Raw genomic sequence first — 10,891 nt, 5'->3', positions numbered from 1 at the left:
GTACAGGAAAAATTAACAAGGAAGCTTCAGGCAGTCAAAGGAATTAAATCCCCCCCTATTAATTTATTTATTGAGGAAGGAGAAACTTTCATAGATATTTATCAGTAGAAAAGCTAATCTCAGCCTCTGAGGCTCTTACATTTGGGGGCATCGTGAATCAGGTTGAAATGTGAACATTTTAAGGGCATGTTTCGAACCTCTCATATCCCACATCTGCAATGGGACAGAAAGTGGGGTGTGAGGGGGGCGTAAGTAATGAGAATGGCTATTGCTTTATATAATACTAGACAACTGACTATTAAAACATAAAGTTAAATCCAAAAACCTGCACTGGATCCCAACTCTCCAGTCGGGTGCAGCAGCAGGACAAAATGCTTCCTTAAATGTAGGGTCAAATAAGTGCTGGAAATGTGAAACACAAATGGGAAGTTACTAATATATGTAGTGGTCGTGTGGGGTAGCGAAAAAATATTGGAAAAGAGTACATGTTATGTTACAACAAATTTTGCTTTGTAAAGTACCACTAACCCCAGAATTGTTCCTATTAAGTATGATACCCGATAACATAGATAAGTCAAAGGAACATATAGTTATTTACACTATCACAGCAGCCAGAATTATGTATGCTAGAAATTGGAAAAGCACGGTGCTGCTGGAACAAGAAGATCTTATTGAAAATATACGGGAAATAGCCGAAATGGAGAAGTTATGAAAGATCAACCCTTGCAAAGGGCAACAGAAAGATGGGACTTATTTTATAAATGGACTGAATTAACAGGTAGTAGCTGAATATATATAGTGAAATGAGAACTTTATACACAAGGCAGAAAAGAGCAAATAGAATGATTTTAGAATGATTTTAGATTTGATATGGCAATAGGTATAGATTGGATATTAGTATGTTATGGTTTCCCCTCTCCCTCACAAATCCCTTTCCCTTACAAATCCCAACTCCCCTTTTCCTTTGTCACCCTTTATGTTAAAAAATAAAATAAGATCTAACCAGGGGGGACTTTTCAAAGAGCCATCCCTTAAAGAGATAAGAGGGAGGGCTTGTAGAGAAAGGGCCTTTTCGGCAGCTGCCCCCAGACTATGGAATGCCCTCCCGACTGAGATTTGTCTGGCGCCGACACTAATGACATTTTGGTGCCAGGTCAAAACCTTCCTATTCCAAATGGCTTTTAACTGAAATAATATCAGCTGTAGGTCTGATGGCAATTTTTAGAATATATATTTTAATTGCATTTTAGTTACTTTGCTCTTTTATTTTGCCTTTTTATTGTATTTTAAATGCTGTAAGCCACCCAGAGACCTTTGGGTAGTGTGGGCGGCATATAAGTTAAATAAATAAATAAATAAATAAATAAATAAATAAATAAATAAATAAATAAATAAATAATCCAACGCATGTTAGCAATTTGGTCTCGAGTTCCTCTGCCCCTTTGAAATCCAGCTTGTACTTCTGGGAGTTCTCAGTCCACATATTGCTGAAGCCTGCCTTGTAGGATTTTGAGCATAACCTTGCTAGCGTGTGAAATGAGTGCAATTGTACAGTAGCTGGAGCATTCTTTGGCACTGCCCTTCTTTGGTATTGGGATGTAGACTGATCTTTTCCAATCTTCTGGCCACTGCTGAGTTTTCCAAACTTGCTGCAGGTCTTGTTTTTGCTGACTGTATAGAGTTTCTCCATTTTTGGCTGCAGAGAATATAATCAGTCTGATTTCGGTATTGCCCATCTGGTGCTCTCCATGTGTAGAGTCACCTCTTGTGTTGTTGGAAAAGGGTGTGATGACTAACTTCTTCTCTTGACAAATCTCTATTAGCCTTTGCCCTCCTTCGTTTTGAACTCTAAGGCCAAACATACCTGTTGTTCCTTTTATCTGTTGATGCCCTACTTTAGCATTCCAGTCCCCTATAATGACAAGAACATCTTTCTTTGGTGGCAATTCTAGAAAGTGTTGTAAGTCTTAATAGAATTGGTCAATTTCAGCCTCTTCAGCATCGGTGGTTGGTGCATCAACCTGGATGACTGTGATGTTAAAAGGTCTGCCTTGGATTCATATTGAAATCATTCTATCATTTTTGAGATTGTATCCCAGTAGAGCTTTCCCCACTCTTGTTGACAATGAATCTCGTTTAGTCAGAACTCTGCACTATGATCTGTCCATCTTGGGTGGCCCTGCATGGCATAGCCCATAGCTTCTCTGAATTACTCAGGCCCCTTCACCAGGACAAGGCAGCATTCCATGAATGGGTTCTTAGAGGACAACTCCTAGAAATCCAGGCTAGCACACCTGTTACTACCCAATTTCGGTCCCGATTCTCTGGCAGGAATAACAGATAAGACAGTGCATCGATCGGTCTATATGTAAGCCAATTTATTAAAAACATATAGCTGGACTCTGTTCCTAAAAAGTGGACCGGGAGCCCTCATCATACATTGGTAAAGCATTTTGTAAGTTTCTTACAAAGGACAATAAAGCACAGTTCTCCTGAACCCTATGGGTACCTGTTGGGTCATCCTATTGGATGTGATAGATGTAAGAAAATATCCAATTTGTCCCCCCCCCCCTTTGGACCTGTGGGTTAGTGGCTGCCAAGTTTGTGAATTTGTGTGACCCATTGTGCAGCTTATCTTTAAATATTACAGTCTTTGCCTAAAGCGCTGTGAGTTGGCCTTGAATGGGGGGGGGGGGGTTTCTCACAAAGCTGTCAGTTTAAGGCTGTGTCAGTTTAACAGCGGTGTGATAATGTAGGAATGTTTCTGTGAGCACCAAGTGGGAGGGGTCAGGAATGAGGATACAAAATACATTGACTATAGAACGTGCATATAAAGTACAGATACAATTTGTTTATTTATTGGACTTATATACCACCCCCATAGCGCTACAAGCACTCTCCGCGCGGTTTACAATTTTTAATTATACAGGCTACACATTGCCCCCCCAGCAAGCTGGGTACTCATTTTACCGACCTCGGAAGGATGGAAGGCTGAGTCAACCTTGAGCCGGCTACCTGGGATTTGAACCCCAGGTCGTGAGCACAGTTTTAGCTGCAGTACAGCGTTTTAACCACTGCGCCACGAGGCTCCTCCTACAAAATACATATAGAATATTATAGTAGGGAAATAGTAAGAAGTCATATTTCAATTACAGGTACAAGGTATGATTACTTGTGTAAAATACTGATTATGAATGTTAAGTACATGTGAATCAAATAGCATGTGTTGTCTTAAATCGTAAAGCCGGTACTTCGTATATGTTATATCAGAACCTCATTCTTGCCCCCTATCACACCTAGCAGTGAAGGCTCATGGGAGTTCAAGAATATCCAGGGATCCAAGGTTAGGAGGGAACAGGAGTGCGAGTGAAGGGTCCCCTCTGCTTTCATTATGACCTGTTGAACTTCTGCCAGTCAGGAAGCCGTTAAAAGGGAACAGAAGCTCCTCTCTCCATGGGGGAGGGGACTCAGAAGGCAAATCACACAATTAACTTAAAACAGAAACCATGAGGTAAGAACAGTCCTGCCCGAGCGCAAAAAGAAAAGAAAGAAAAAAGGCGGTCAAATCTTCTCAGAGGCCCAAAAGGTAGACAACTCAAGTTCAGCCTAAGGGGAAGAAGAAGATCCGCCCCTCCCTCCCCCCCCCCCCGGAAAATTCCCTTCTGAGAGAAAAACGGCGGCAAATCCTGTCAGAGGCCCCGCCCTCCAAACTGCGCACGCGCCCTTCCCTGTCGCCCAGAAGGGAGAAGGCAAGGCGCCTGCGCAGAGAAAGGGACGCCTGAGGAAGAAAGAGAAAGAAGGGGGGCTGGGGAGATGAAGTGACGGGGGGGGGTTTAAACAAAAGAGCAGAGCAGGAAGGCTAAGGGGGGGCTTGGAAGGCTCTGTTGCCCCACCAGCCTATGGAATGGGGGGGCTCTTAAGAGGAGCCTGCCAACGAGTGCTTATTGGGGGGGCTTTCTCACCCCTCCTTTTCCCCATCCCCTCATATCCATCCCTCCCCCTCCGAAGGCCATAGAGGAAGTCTGCGCGCGGGGTGGCGGTGAGGTTGGACAGTGATGTGCAAAGCACTGCAAACCTTGGGGGCAGCAAGTGGCCGGGGGGGGGGTTAAGATAACAAAAACCTCTCAGCCTGACTTTCCCCGGACCTGTTTTTTTTTGGGGGTGCGCTTTGCACCCCCATCTCCTCTTCCAACAACCACCTCGGAGGATGGGGGGGAGAGCAGGTGTACGAAAGCCTCTCTCTCCCCCCCCCCGTCCATTTATGGATCCCCTTCAGAGGGTCACCCTTGGGTTCAATTCGAGGGTGTGTGTGAAAGAGAGATCCCGCATCTCTATCGCTTTCGGTCCCCCCTCCTTCCTCGGGCTCTGATCTTCAGCTGATTGGGGGAAGGGGGGATTCCTCCTTCCCCCCCACTAGAATTCCCCCCATATCTCTCTCTCTCTGCCCACGCATCAGTCCCCCCCCTTTACACCCCGTTTCCTCCTTTTTATTGCAAGAAGATCAGGAGGTCCATCACCTCTTTCTCTCCATAAAGGAGAGGAAAACAGAGCTACAAAGGCGCGAGACGAGCTCTCCTTAGCTCCACGTCCAACCGGAAGCGGAAGGAGTGCGCCTTCCCCTCCTTCCCTCCGTCTCTATGGTCCCCGGTCAAACCTCTTGCTGGGAGGCCTCCCCGGGATTTCCGCGCATCAAGACCCTGGGAGGAGGTGGGTCGTGGGGGGGGGGGCGCAGGACGTGGTGTGTGTGTGTGTGTGTATGTATAGCTTTGCTATGCTGTTGTGGAAGGAAAAGGAAAGAGAGGGAGACGGCGGCGGGGGGGGGAAATCTCCCAGGTGTGGGGCTGGCGTTGCACCCGCGCCTTGCAAGGCAGGTATGTATCCCTGTGGGTCTCTTGCTGGGAGAAGAGAGGGGGAGCGATTCAGGGGGGGATCGAGAGGGTTGGCCAAGGATCGGGGTTCCGCCCTTAAGGGCAGTGGGAAGGGAAGGTCGCTCTCCATTTCCTCCCCCCCATCCTGCCTGCACCTGGTGTGTGTAAAAACAAAAAAAAAAAAGGGGGGGGAGTCCTTTGGCTCTTCCTTGCAAAGGTAAGATCTCAAAGGGGGAGGCGGCTCTCTGGAAGAAACTCCATCCCAGCCACTCCTTGGCCACAGCTTGGAAGGACCTCCAAGTCCCGGGGGGGGGGAGCTGGCCTGGGCAGGTGTTGCAGGGTTAGAGAAGAAGGAGTTGCTGCAAAGAAGGATTGTGAATGTCTTCTGCATGTCATCATCTTCTCCTCCCCGTCCAATTGCCCTTTAGGGACTCGAAGCGTTCCTGATCCAGTTGCTCTCAGCTGCCTGATCTGGCGGAGAGGAGAGCGGATCCAGCTCAAGACCAGATCTGAGGCTGGGGATCCATGACAGGAGAGCTGAGAGGTTTGTGTGTTTCTTTCCTCCCTGCCTGGCGTGAGGGCTTCCTTGTCTCCTTCCGAGCAGGAAAGGTCTTTTTTCTTTCTTTCTCTGAGAGGAAGGCAGTGATGAAACAGGCCGAGAAGCTGACCGACTTTCCTTCGCGGGATGTTTTTCAGCGGAGGCAAAACGAATCCTCTCAAAAACAGGATCTTGTGACAAGCTTGGCAAGCTTCCGTGCAGAATATTTTTCTCGTGATTTGGTCCCAGAGGTCCAGTTCTGGACCATCCACTTTACAAAAGGCCAGCTCCTCATTTGCCAGGACAGATCTCCTTCATTTTTGGACTCTCCTTGAAGAGCCTGCTCTGCCAAGAAGTCTCCCCACAACTGCTTCCAACTTTTGGCTTTCCAAACTCCACCCTCACCCTTTTTTTTTTTAATCAAGGGCTGGGGTGGGTTGGGGTGTTTCCCTCTCCCAGGAGGTCTTTTTGTAAAGTGAACGGCTCTGAAGTGTCCATTCTTGACCAAAGCGTCCCGACATCCATTGCAAAGGCAGCAAGGGAAGTTAGCAGCAGGTCCCTGCAGTCTGTGTTTCTTCTGTGAAGGTTGGTCGGTGGGCTCGGAGGGAAGAAGGCAGACCGAGCAAGGTCGGGGTTGGAAGCGAGTAGGAGATGATGATGTCCCTGCAAGTGAGAAATGTCTTGAGACATGCATTGAGTCTACCCGGGGTTCCACTGAACTACCACATTCCTTTGGGCACACAGGGTACTGAGGCTGAAAACCACCCGGGCAAGTGGGTTGTGCATTGGTATCTTTCATAATCCAAGACAGTGAAATGGATTTTTTAATGGCCTTGTTACAATAGAAGGATGCCACCCATGGAAATCTACCAGGCAGTGAAATGGGGGTGGGAGAGATTCTGTGTGATATTTGTTGGTGCCAGTTTTGGGTGAGAAAGTGGCATGGGTCGATGGTCTGCGTCTGTGCTTCCAGGCAGAGAGGATTGCAGAAGGAGGAGACCCTGTAATTATATTTGTACTTCTACAAGTACTTATAGTGGTCTTTTAGACCAGATGGGCAGGGTATAAATCAAATTATTATTATTATTATTATTATTATTATTATTATTATTATTATTATTATTATTATTATTATTATTATTATTAATAATAATAATAATAATAATAATAATAATAATAATAATAATAATAATAATAATAATAATAATAATAATAATAATAATAATAATAATAATAATAATAGAATTACAAATGGCTTATGCGGCTTTGGGAACAATATCAATCAATAAATTTCACACAGTTGCACATCTCACTGTGCCGATATAGTTAACAGATACTTAGGTTTAACAACAACAGCTGAGATTCAGGGGGGGTTCAGCTGCATGGATTGTGGGGGGGAACCCAGCACCCTAGGGAATGAATTAGGATCAGTGGTTGTGAGACAGCCTTTCTCTATATTTAGGAACATGTTTTTTTCTCAAACTACAAATCCCCAAATCCTGTGTCTGTGGGGATTCTGTGATTGTAGTCAATGAAAGGAACTCTTCCCAGCTCTGCCGTCACCTCCTCCTCCTTTCTGGGTGGTCATTCCCTCGTTTCCCCCTGCCCACCTGCTTGGCCTGACCTTAGGAAGATCTTAGAAGAGGTGAAGGGGTAGTAATTCCCCCTTTTCCCCTCAATTCCTCCCTAGGGAGCAGCAGGATGAGCCCCATGGTCTTTGCCAGAGTCTGTGAGATGCCCCTCCTTCCTCCCCTTCCTGTTAGTTGTTCTTTCCTTCCTCCCTGGCGCTCTTTTATTAACTATGTGTCCCCTCTCCTATTTCTGCTCTCCAAAGAAGAGAGACATAGAGAGGTTTCCTAGTCTATGATTCTATCTATGTAGCCTCACGTGAAGTAAAGACAGAAACATGCCCTGTAAGGAAAAGAAGCCTCCAGACTGATCCTTCTTTTCTTTTCTCCAGAACAGGAGGGGAGACAGAACTGATCTCTCCTCACTTTCCTTTGGAACACAAGGGAATAAGCCAATTCCAAATTGCTCCAACATTTCCAAGGTAGGTGGAATTGTCACTCTTTATTCATATCATAAAATCATGGAGTTGGAAGGCGCCCTTAAGACCAATGCGTCCAGCCTCCAGCTAAAGGCAGGCATCCAAATTAAAGCAGATCTGACCGAGGGTTGCCCAATGTTTTCTTGAATGCCTCTAGTGTCAGAGCATTTTCCACCTAACTCTGAGGTCATTGGTTCCGTTGCTGTACTTTTCCAATGGTTAAGAAGTTTTTTCCCTGATATTTGGCCAAAATCTGATTTCCCGGATCCGAAGTTCTTTCTTACGTATTCTTCACTTTGGGGTGACAGATGCTGCCTCCACTCTGTATGACAGTCTTTGAAGTATTGCAAGAGTGCGAACCTATCTCTAGGCTATCATGCCCAGTCCCTTCAGCCTTTCCTCCTAGGGCTTCGTTTTCAGTCCTCCGTGCCTCTTTGTCTCCATCCTCTGAGCCACTTCCAGTTTTCCTGCCTTCTTATTAAAGAGGAGACATGTACACAGTACCCAAGGGAATCCAAGCCTGCGCCAAACAAAGGGCACATTGTGCTTTGTTTATTTATTTTATTTATTTAAAATATTTTTATCCCACCTTTCTCCTTAAAAAGAACCCAAGGCACCTTACATCATTAAAAACAATATTAAAAAGCTAAAATCTTTTCTTTTATACAGTGGTGCCTCGCATAGCGATCGCTCCGTATAGCGATGAAATCGCTTTGCGACAGAGTTTTTGCGCTCGCAAAAGCGATTGCTTTGCAATGGTCCCTATGGGTGAATTTCGCTTTGTGATGATCGCAGGGAAGCGATCATCGCAAAGCCTTCATTTTCGGCCAGCTGATTGGCGGTTTCAAAATGGCCGCTGGGTAAACAAAATGGCCGCCCACTGTGTTTTCTCGCTTAAGAGGCACTGAAAATGGCTGCCCCTATGGAGGATCTTCGCTTAAAGGTGAGCTTTTAGTCCATAGGAACGCATTAATTGCGTTTTAATGCATTTCTGTGGGCTTTTTATTTTCGCTTACCGATGTTAGTGCTTAGCAGCGATTTTTCTGCATGGATTAACATCGCTAAGCGAGGCACCACTGTACAAGTATTTTAAAAAGAATTAAACAAGTAGATTAAAAATGGTAACAATAGAGAAGGCCCTCTCCCATGTCCCCACCAAACACTCCTATGAGGGTGGTGGGACTCAAGGAAAGACGTCACCTGATGATCTTAAATGCAAGGCTCATAGAGGGATATGTGGTCTTCTAGATAGCTTGGAACCAAGCTGTTTATAGGTTAAAACCAGCAGTTTGAATTGTGCCTGGAAACGTCACTGTGGCCAAATTGGACCTGTCAAAGAACAGAGGCACTCCTGGCCATCACTGAAACCTGGACATCCAGGCTCAGAGATGAATCCAGGAGCATCCCCAAGCTGTGATTTTCAGAGGGAGTGTAACCTCATTCAGCACAGGCTGCAACACTATTCCTTGATCTGCTTTCCGACTGACCAGGAGCACCTCAGTCTTGCCTGGATTGTCAGTTGATTTGCCCTCATCCAGTCCATGACTGACACCAGGCATGGATCAAGATCTGAAACAGCTTCCTTGGATTTAGATGGAAAGGAGAGAGTTGGGTGTCATCAGCATACTGGTGACACTGAACCCCAAATCTCTGGAAAACATCTCACAGTGGTTTCTTAAATAGCATAGGGGACAAAACAGATTCCTAATGACACCATAGGCCAAATGCCAGGGCATTGAACAGGAGTCCCCCAGCACCACCTGCTGGGTTATCCCTTCCAGGAAGGACCGGAGCCATTGTAAAACAGTGCCTCCAAGTCCCATCCCAGTGAGAGGGCCCAGAAGGATATGATGGTTGGTGTTGAAAGGTCCAGCAGAACCACCAGAGACACACTCCCTCTGTTTAGTTCCTGTCATAGATCATCCACCAAGGTGACCAAAGCAGTGTCTGTCCCATTTCCAGGCCTGAACCCAGATTAAAGTGGATCTAGATAATTCATCTCATCCAGGACGATTCATCTCATCCACCCCACCCCCCCAGAACTGAAAAGCCACAACCCACTCCGGGAATTTGCACAATAATGAGATATTAGAGACTGGCTGGTAATTATTCAGTACTATGGAATCCAAGGAGGTATTTTTTCAATAATGGTCTTACTACTGCCTCCTTCAAGCAAACTATGTTGTATGACTATAATGGAAAATCTTAACGATGATATTAATTGGGAAGGAAATTATTAGAATGAAAGAATGGGTAAAGAAGATGAATGAAAAGGAGCGAATAAGAGATATTGGAAGAAGAGTAGATTTCACGGCTAAATATACTTGGATAACTGGACAAAGGATTAGAAAACAAAGGAAGGAGAGGGTAGACAGATGATGACATTTCAGAAAATTGGTTGTTGTGGGTTTTTCAGGCTCTTTGGCCGTGTTCTGAGGGTTTTTCTTCCTAACATTTCGCCAGTCTCTGTGGCCGGCATCTTCAGAGGACTCTGAAAAAGAGCCCGAAAAACCCACAACAACCATTAGATCCCGCCCATGAAAGCCTTCGCGAATACATTTCAGAAAATTATTGAAACCAGACAGAAAGCAGAAACTACTAAAAATAGGAAAGGGACAATAAGTGTAATATAGAGGATGTTAATACTGGCAGAATGTAAAGCATCAGTTTTAAAAGATGTGTTGCATGGAGTTTTGGCTAAGGAAATTAAGGGAAGGGAAGACTGGAATAAACTGTGGAACAAAAGAATAATGAAAAGTATGTCCGTATGGGTTAAAGAAAATAGGTATAAAGTTGTGTGGGGATGGTGCCTAACACCAGTGAAATTGAGTTTATTAAACAAAAATGTACCATCTTTGTGCTGGAGATGTTTTTTTAAAAGGGGGATATTATGGAAATAATCGGCATTGATGTGCAAATACCATATTTTTCTGTGTATAAGACACTACATTTTCTTAAAATTGTTAGACTAAAAACTGAGGGTGGTCTTATACATGGAAGTAAGCCAAGGAGAAAACAAAACAGCCCATACCTTGCCTCTGCAAACAGGCTGTGTCCAATCCCAAGGGTTAGCCGCCTCCAATCAGGAGGCTTAGCTTCCTATAGTCAGGAAACTTTGTTGTCGTTTAGTCATTAAGTCGTATCCGACTCTTCGTGACCCCATGGACCAGAGAATGCCAGGCCCTCCTGTCTTCCACTGCCTCCCGGGATTTGGTCAAATTCATGTTGGTAGCTTTGATGACACTGTCCAACCATCTTGTCCTCTGACGTCCCCTTCTCTTGCCTTCACACTTTCCCAACTTCAGGGTCTTTTCCAGGGAGATTTCTCATAAGATGGCCAAAGTATTACAGCCTCAGCTTCAGAATCTGTCCTTCCAGTAAGCACTCAGGGTTGATTTCCTTCAAAATGGGTAGGTTTGTTCTCCTTGCAGTCCAGGG

General features: G+C 45.2%; 1 protein-coding gene across 1 annotated transcript in view; it reads left to right on the top strand.

The window, feature by feature from the left end:
- The first annotated feature begins 1,473 nt into the window (after nucleotides 1-1,473).
- LOC110070751 (uncharacterized) overlaps nucleotides 1,474-10,891 on the top strand; it is a 78,064-nt gene continuing 68,646 nt past the window's right edge. The window contains exons 1-3 of the mRNA XM_078386440.1: nucleotides 1,474-4,707; nucleotides 5,297-5,412; nucleotides 7,367-7,456. The gene's annotated coding sequence lies outside the window, so the exon portion shown is untranslated. The remainder of the gene's footprint in view (nucleotides 4,708-5,296; nucleotides 5,413-7,366; nucleotides 7,457-10,891) is intronic.

Source organism: Pogona vitticeps, chromosome 2 (assembly GCF_051106095.1).
Source record: "Pogona vitticeps strain Pit_001003342236 chromosome 2, PviZW2.1, whole genome shotgun sequence".
NCBI lineage: Eukaryota > Metazoa > Chordata > Lepidosauria > Squamata > Agamidae > Pogona > Pogona vitticeps.
This window is presented reverse-complemented; position numbering and strand designations above follow the sequence as displayed.